Source organism: Canis aureus, chromosome X (genome assembly GCF_053574225.1).
Source record: "Canis aureus isolate CA01 chromosome X, VMU_Caureus_v.1.0, whole genome shotgun sequence".
NCBI classification, from domain to species: Eukaryota; Metazoa; Chordata; class Mammalia; order Carnivora; family Canidae; genus Canis; species Canis aureus.
Window position 1 is genome coordinate 110,979,117 of NC_135649.1, and position 8,839 is coordinate 110,987,955.

Sequence of the window (8,839 nt, forward strand, 5' to 3'; positions counted from 1 at the left end):
TCAGGGATTTTAGAGTTCTCGATCGGAGAGATGGTGATTCACAGAAGAAAGTTTTCCCCTTCAGTTAACTGAAAGGTATAATTTCTAAAGATGCATGTATTTCGATTACCGCAGTCTACAGGCTGGATGCTGTCAGCTTAAAACCTAAAAAAAGAGTTTGGGAAATGTTAATAAAACACATGCTTTCATCCCTCCAAAAAGAATACTGTAAAAATATTTTTTTATTTTAAAGCCACAAGCCAGATCTTGGGAATGCAGCCTTCATTTCATGTGTCTAAAGAGAACATGGAAAAAATATGTTTTATGGCAACAATAAAGTCCTCCAGCCCTGTGGTGGTGCCTCCTTTCCTCTCTCCCTGCCTTTAGTGGGAGCCTGCACAGGGCCCCCACAGTCAGCACTTTGGACTGGCCCACGCTTTAGTTATGAAGGCTTCAACAGACCCTTCCTTCTTGTTCTACCAAAAACAAATAACATTTTGGCAAACGAATGTCCTTGTTTCATAAAAGATCCAGGCTGGGAATTTAAGGGTAAAGGGTCACGACGTCCGCAAGGTACACGTGAACGGTTCAGTAACAACAACAACAAGAAGAATGATGATGATAGTAACGTCTATGTCTAAAGACAGAGAAAAAAAGAGAACATGGCAAAAATGTGTGAAATAATAAGTCTAGGTAAAGGGCATATTGGGAGTCATCGTACATTTCTTGCAACTTTAAATTTGGTTTTGTTTCCAAACATAAAAAAAAAATGGGAAAAAAAAGAAAATATTTTGGAGAAAGGTCTTTTAGGAGTTTTTTTTTATCTCACAAATCTAAAAAGCTTAGAGCTGGTTGTTTTTCAAATTTAGCTTGACTTTTTAATATGTTCAAAATTCTGAACATGAGTTCTGCTAGGTGGCCAAGCCACACACACTCCTCCCTAAACATATTGAGGCATAGAGAACAATGAGGGGTTTTAAAGGCATCCAGTTAGCAAGCCTGTGGCAAGTCTGCCCTGCCTGTCACTCCCCCTCACCCAGCACTGTCCTATTAATAGCACTCAGGGGGCCAGTGGAGTGAGCCCAGCTGAGTCCTCACATGGGTGTTGAGCAGCGGCGCGGGCTGTCACTCCTCAGGGGGGCTTGGGATCATCCGGGAGTTCCTCCCTGGGCCCCAAGGCCCCAGGGCCCCGAGCACACAATGCCAGGCTTGGTTGAAGGAGAGGGCAAGACAGTGGCAGGACTGGGGAGGATTCCAGGGGATAATTAAGTTCAAGAACCGGCTACGGACTTTGGTGTCTGCCTGGAAGTGGTCCACATAGACTGAAGTCAAGATTTCAAAATGATTCAAAGCACCGTTCAACTATGCAAAAAGGAAAGCTCTCTTTGTAATCTCCTGGACTCCTAGCCATGTGCTAATAAAGCCATTTGGTTCAAAATTAAAAGCTTTGATTTTTTTGGCTTCTGAGCTCCTTCGTTCTCAGTCCACTGTAAGGGATGAATAAAGGCACTCTCGGAAAGGTGATTGTTCTACATCTACCTAAATAAAAATATGTGTTAGCTATGGAAGGACAGCTTTTAGACGACCTCCTGGCCTCACTGTACCCCTTCCCATTCTAAGCCCCTCCTATGTGGCCTCCCCCTGCCACACACACACACACACACACACACACATATTCCTCAAGCTTGGCTCCTAATGTATGTATAGGACTGAAATACTGAAATCAATAAAAGTGTAGTAACCACATGTAATGTGTAATCTCATCTCATGATGAGATGTATGAATATTCTTAATGCTGATGAGTTTTCCACACATCCAGGAGTCCTGCCTTCCTGACTCAAATCCCCGATCGCACCATTTTACTGACTTTTCCCACAAAACCCTGATGATGTCTGAAGCCAGACTGCTATACCCATTTATGGGTGTGTTCCTCTCTCCTGATCACGCCCCCACCCCCAGCCCATGTGCACATCTTTACTACCATGAGCTTGTGGCCAAAATGGGAAGGAAAGGCAGCATTTAAAAATGACCCCTTGGCCTAATCCCCAGCAGCCAAACCCATGCAGCTCAAAGGCCAACACAATTTCCCTGAAGACGCTAATGTTCAGTCAGTATAAACCTAAGGCAAATGTAAAATGAATGAAATACCCCATCTATGTCACCACGTCCCACAGTTCCGCTCCTGCCTGCTGCAGCCCAGTGGGAACCGGTGCCAATAAGTCCAGTTCCTCTAGAGCCTCCCAAGCAACAAAACAGATTCCTGAAAGATTCTTCACCAAATATGTCTATTCTGCTTCAAATATCCCAGCACTGATGCTGCACCATCATTATTTATACTTGAGAAATATTTCTTTTGTCTAAGAAATTCCAGGAGACACATGGGCTTGTTAGCATAATCATGTAATTATAGGGACTGGAGTCTCCCTTCCTCCACCCAATTGCACCTCTTCCTCACCTAATCGCCTTAATTCACTCCTAAAAGCCCTGCCACTAAGTAAAAAGCTGTTAAATAAAAAAAAGTATTTTCCTTAATTTTATTGAGGAAAATTATGAGCATTCCATCCCAACCCACTTTACCCAAACCACTTCAGAGATAGCAAAATATATCAAGTTGACATAAGTAAAAAGCAACAACTTGAAAATAAATGAATACGGTATGTCCATAAAATGTAACATTAAAATATCTTGCAATGGAGGTGCATTGTACTTGCGCCTCCGAGGGAGGAAGAGCAGATTCGAGAGTGCCTAGCGATGGCTAAGGTGGCTAAGGGACGAGTGAGAGGCTGCCACCTTTGGGAAACTCCTGGAGAGTTCTATGGTTCACATTCAAGCAGGAAACTTTCTGAAGCTCATGGTTCTCCTATACTTGAACTGCCCCCACGGATGAAGTTATAGCACAGAAAAACGACTTTAGGGCAAGATAAAAGGGAAGGATGGGCCAGCCATGGAACACATGGGACACATGGGAAGAAGGCACAGGCACATTCAACAGAAGGACTGCAGAAGATGTCACTGGCCCCTCTCTCTCCAGCCAGGAGGCCACCACTTCATGCTCCCCAGGAGGCTCTCTCAAGTTTTATGTTAGCCCCTGAGCTCTGACAGTCACCAGCTCCCTCTCCCCTTTGGCTCTGCAGGTTCCCAGGAGGAAGCCAGCAGCCCATGGGTGGGTGCCCTCTTGTTGGAGGGAGCACGCATTCTCCCAAAGCTAAGGGTCACAGTACATTGTGTCTCAGCTCTCCAGGGCTTCGTTTCTGGAACTCAAAAGTCCAAGCTCTTCTGGTTCAAGAACCTTACATTTGGCTTTGTGTGTCTATGTTCCCAGGACACACCAGTGGGAAAAATTCATTAATATATCCAACTACGGGGGATCCCTGGGTGGCTCAGGGGTTTAGCGCCGCCTTCAGCCCAGGGCCTGATCCTGGAGTCCCGGGATCGAGTCCCACGTTGGGCTCCCTGCATGGAGCCTGCTTCTCCCTCCTCCCGTGTCTCTGCCTCTCTCTCTCTCTCTCTCTATCATAAATAAATAAATAAATAAATAAATAAATAAATAAATAAATCTTCAAAAAATATATGAAGCCACCATACACATGTATGCACAGGTGCATACATATTGGCAACTATCATGTGTACAGTTCTCAGGGGAAGAAAAGACTATGTCCCACTCCCGAAGGTTTTCCTTGGTTTTAGTTGGTGCTTTTCTTCCTCAAAAATCCTCATTGAGCCTATCAAGTATGAAGGGCAAGGGCTTCTCCCTGCATTTTACTGACAGAGAAACACGGGCAGAAAAAAAAAATAACGCTATTAAATGTTTTTCGAAATGCCAAAGACAGTTCTAACCAGCTTTTTTATCTTCCCTGCAAAGAACTGTTGATTACTCACATTGTTTCCAATGGGAGAAATTTTGACTTCTTTCTTATCTTCAGAACTCCGAGCCTCACATTTTACAACTGAATATAATTTTAAACATGCCAAATCTGGATCTCGTCAGAACTGCAAATACATCAAAATAACGGACAGAGTTAAAGCAGATGGTGATAGCAAACAGGAAAGTTTCATTCACTGATTCGTTCTTCTGGTTATGCAACAAACATTTACTGGAAGCTTTATTTACTGAGTGCAAACATCTATTGGGTGCCCAGGCCTCTGTTGGCTGCCAGGGATATAAAACGAAAGAAGACATAAACTCCGCTCTCAAAGGGTGGAGTCTAGTAGGGTAAATAGACATGTAAACAAATCAAGGTAATACATCACCAGCAAGCTATAATAGAGATAAGAATTAAGTGCAATTCAGAATCCCAGAGCGATTAACACCGGGTTTTTTTTTGGGGGGGGGTGGGTTACAGATTCTAAATGCAACACAGGCTTCAGTGCTGGTTCTTCTTACAGCTTAGAAATGGAAAAACTAAAGCTGAGACCAAGCATCAGCACATGGTTGAAAGCAAAACAGCGGTGAAAATGAGGAGACTGTCCAGCCAGCTGCAAGAGAAGATGTGCCTTCGCCTAGAGTCCCGAAATGGCACTTCCAGCAAGTCTTTTAAAACTCCTGGCAACCGGTTGGTAGGAGAAAGAAGGTGGAGATTATGTTGTTGTTGTTGTTGTTGTTGTTGTTGTTGTTGTTGTTATTGTTGAAGCCGATCTGCAATTTTCACTCCCTGGCAGGGCTCGGTTTGTAAAGAGGAAGTCGATTTTTAATATATTGACTCTAAAGAAAAAGCCTTCAGTTGGGGCAAATGAAGCACAGGCTCTAGAGCACATGGCGCTAATAAAGCTAACCGGCCATCCCCCAAGGGTCCACGAGCCCCCCCACACCTCCCCTTTGGCTGCACTGTTCAGAATTTGCTCTCCAAGCACCCCTCTGTGATGAAAACCCCGGGCGCTGGCCTTGACCCAGAGGAAGTGCTTTTGACCCAGGTGGTCCCGAAATAAATCAGCTCTTTCTGAGACCAACGCGAGGGAGTGCGAGCTCCAGGTCGCCTTATCGCAGGGACAGAGTCCTTGGGAACAGCAGAGGCAGCAAACGGCAAACTTTATCAAGATTGTAGTGCTCATTAAGGAAGTGAAATTGAGCCAGATTTGAAGGAAAGCGCTGTAGTAATTACAGAGTTATGAAGATTTAAAAGCTATGCGCCCGGGCACGCAGAGCGCAACGTGTTTCCTTTGGGTTCAGAGACACCGCAATTACAGGGCTTAAGGGGAGCAAAGCAGCGAATTAGAACTCCCCATTAGCTGATGAATCACTGATGGAAGTGCAGGCCCCAGAGGCTGTGGCTCAGCCTGATTTCTGTCCCTTCCTCAGCTCCTGGTCCCCTGTTCTCTCTCTAGTTCTTTTACAAGGTGAAGGGGTCAGGGAAGGACACAAACCTTGGATCACTGATAAGAAATGGGGTACAAGAAAGTTAAAACTTGGGGTACCTGGGTGGCTCAGTGGTTGAGCGTCTGCCTTTGGCTCAGGGCGTGGTCCCCGGGTCCTGGGATCGAGTCCCGCCATCGGGCTCCGTGCACGGAGCCTGCTTCTCCCTCTGGCTGTGTCTCTGCCTCTGTGTGTGTGTGTGTGTCTCTCTCTCTCTATGTCTATCATAAATATATATATTTATAAATATATATAAATATATATATATCGGGGATCCCTGGGTGGCTCAGCGGTTTAGCTCCTGCCTTTGGCCCAGGGCGTGATCCTGGGGTCCCGGGATCAAGTCCCACATTGGGCTCCCTGCATGGAGCCTGCTTCTCCCTCCTCCTGTGTCTCTGCCTCTCTCTCTCTCTCTCTCTCTCTCTCTCTCTATGTCTATCATAAATAAATAGATAAATCTTTTTAAAAATTAAATAAATAAATATCTTTTTAAAAAAGTTAAAACGTTCTGAAGCTTAATGCTTTCCCTACATTGGCATTGGCTTTACCAACAGTTGTATAATAGCGTGCTCTTTCTGCTTCCTGGGCTGTTCAACGGTAATGGTATAACAATGACATTTTAGTAGATCTAATAGGAAAACCAGAGAATAAAGTATTTTATGTGGGTGTAGAACAAGTTAACATCCCCACAGGAGGCTCACTGAGATAATGATAGATGGTATTGCATAAGAGGGGCTAGAACAAACAGACAAATAACAACAACAGCAAAACCCCAATATCCAGCCAATTAGCAATAGTGGGCAAAAGTCTGGTTCTTTGGAAGGAATGATTAGACCCTGCTGGTCAACCCAACGAATCTACTTGCTGAACGATGCGGCTAGTGTGAGGTAAGTCTTTGGGGTCAGGATACTTGACTCTGTGCCCCCATGTCAATACAACCAAAACATAAGCCAATTTTTTTTAAATGAATGGGGAACACAAAGACACGAAGAGGTCAACACACTAATTCAAACCCAGCGTGACCACTCAGAGAAAGAACTCCATGAATGAAACTCCAGAACTCGTGGCACAAAGGCACTTCACTGGACGGGCCACCTTTAAGTTGTGCACCAAGATGATGCTGGGTGGGGGAAGGTGATTTAGTCAGCAGGAGATTTTTAAATAAAGACTATCACCGAAATTTACTTACGTGGCCCTTTTCGTATTTGCTACAGGGCTCCTGGGATCCAACGTGAGACAACTGACCGGCCATGCCTCTTAAATTATTTTTCCGGAGGTATTTTCTTTCTCCACCTCAATTGTAAAGATCCAGGAATAACAGCCCAGTGCACAAAGTAGACGTTTTTATTTCTCATCCTGTCTCAATGGTCTCATAATAGTTCAATAAGAGTCTGGAAATAATGAAAGCTTCTCCATGGAGAAACACAAGAACTCACCATAAGGAACGATAGCACCTAGGAGTCTCCTATAGTAACAGCAACACTAGCAGAAACATTCCAGGAGTCCGAGTTTCCTCTTTAAGAGAAAAGAATCTAAAAAGTGACCACCCTATACACTCACTAGTGTACAGATGGACTATCAGGCCACAAAGACGAAAATAAACAGTTGGATTTATTTTGAAACATGTTTAAAGTATTTCCTACTGACACTGGGGAGAACTTCACCCCCGTTCGCTAGGAAAGTCATAATAAAAGGCTGCGGAAAGTGAAAAAGAGGGGGATAAAGGATTTTGCTTTTTAAAATCATTTTCCATTTTTCTTTTATTTTTCTCTTTATTTGCCCTTGGGAAAGCGTATTCATTTTTTTTAATATATTTTTTCTTTATTTATTTATGATAGTCACAGAGAGAGAGAGAGAGAGAGGCAGAGACACAGGCAGAGGGAGAAGCAGGCTCCATGCACCGGGAGCCCGATGTGGGATTCGATCCCGGGTCTCCAAGATCGCGCCCTGGGCCAAAGGCAGGCGCCAAACCACTGTGCCACCCAGGGATCCCGCGTATTCATTTTTAACCCCCGAGAGGACTTGTGTAGTTCTGCTACAGTGGCAGAAACCGACCTTTACTTACCCACTATCCCTTTCTTCTCGCAGAATTTCAGTTTCATTCCAGGTTGCATTGACACCAGCCAATCTGCTCACCACCCCAGGTCCCCTCACATTTAGGGTTGGCCGGATGATGCAGTTGGCTGGATAAAGACGTCTACGTGGACACTGCTAGAGATTTCTAGGAACCTTTTTTCCCCAGGATACTGCCCTTTCAGACTGTCCCCCTCTCTCCTTGGCCCCTGGAGAAAGGACTCGGAGCTGAGATGGAAGGGCTGTCCTCTGACTGCCACATCTATGAAGACGAAAGCCTCATGCATAGAGGCAAGGCTCCTAGGGAATAGATGATAGGCAGAGTGCTCCCCAGACCTGGACTCCCACCCCTTCCAAATTTGTTGTATTGTGAGAAAAATCAGCCCCTATTTGGGTCAGCTGCTATGCACATGCAGTCAGATGCGGTTCTGACTGATAGGAGTGCCAATTCCTTACAAAGCAATGCTCCAAAATCCAGGATTCCGGGGTTCTGGATCTTCCTTGTTCATTCATCCCATAGACGCTATTCAACAAAAACCTACTGTGTGTCTATGTGACTATTCTAGGAACCAAGGAGCCATCTGTGAATTAAACAGGAGAAAGAGAAGCCTTGCCCTCATGGTGCTTACTTTCCAGTCCAATGATATTCAATAGTCATTGTTCCACAACAGTTTATGTGTTCAAAAGATGGTTCTATACTCTGAAAACTATAGAACAGTGATGAAAGAAATTGAAGAAGACACAAAGAAATGGAAAAGCAATCTCTGCTCATGGCCTGGAAGGACAAACACCGTTAAAATGTCTATACTACCCAGGGCACCTGGTGGCTTGCCCAGTTGAGCATCTGACTCAATCTCAGCTCAGGTCATGATCTCAGGGTGATGGGGTCGAGCCCCATGTCAGGCTCCATGCTCAGTGTGGAGTCTGTTTGTCCCTTTTCCTCTGCTTCTGCTCTCTCTCTCTCTCTCTCTCTCTCTCTCAAATAAATAAATAGAATTTTAAAAAAAAATTTTAAACTTAAACTGTCTCTAGTACCCAAAGTAATCTACACATTTAATGCAACCCCTATCAAAATAACACCACCATTCTTCACAGAACTAGAACAATCCTAAAATTTGTGTGGCACCACAAAAGACTCTGAGTTGCCAAAGCAATCCTGAAAAAGAAGAAACAAACCTGGAGGCATCATGATTCTAGATTTCAAGCTATATTACAAAGCTGCAGTCATCGAGGCAGTATGGTACTGGCATACAAAGAGACACACAGATCAAAGAGACAGAATAGAGCCCAGAAGTATACCCACAGCTATCTGGTCAACTAATCTTCCACAGAGCAGGAAAAACTATCTCATGGAAAAAAGACAGTTTCTTCAACAAATGGTGTGAAACCTTGACAGCCACGAGCAGAAGAATGAAACTGGACCACCTTCTTACACCA